The following is a 300-nucleotide window of genomic DNA, read 5'->3' as shown; positions in this document are numbered from 1 at the left end:
TCCTGTTGCCCGCGCTTCGCAGGGGTCCGATAAGGGAGGGCGAGCCCCGCTCTGCATGGCGGGCAATCAAGGGAATTGATCCGCCTGATCCGGGCAGACCCGGGCTTCAGGACACGCGGCTGGCAGGAACGGGTCCAGACCCAGGGCCAGGTGTAGGCGCGACTCCCAAGCCGGTCGGACCAGGCCTCCGCTCCCACCCTGCACAGTAGCCAGAAAGTGGCGGGACAAACCAGCTAGGGCAGCGCAGGGAATCTGAGTCGTTGGCTGAGTCCCCGCCTCTTTGGGACTGGGCGCTCGGCG

The sequence above is a fragment of the Sus scrofa genome, chromosome 4, assembly GCF_054392235.1.
Source record: "Sus scrofa isolate SSC_HxYL_T2T_F1_AM1 chromosome 4, Sscrofa_HxYL_maternal_Yorkshire_Landrace_v2.0, whole genome shotgun sequence".
Classification (NCBI taxonomy): Eukaryota; Metazoa; Chordata; class Mammalia; order Artiodactyla; family Suidae; genus Sus; species Sus scrofa.
This window is presented reverse-complemented; position numbering follows the sequence as displayed.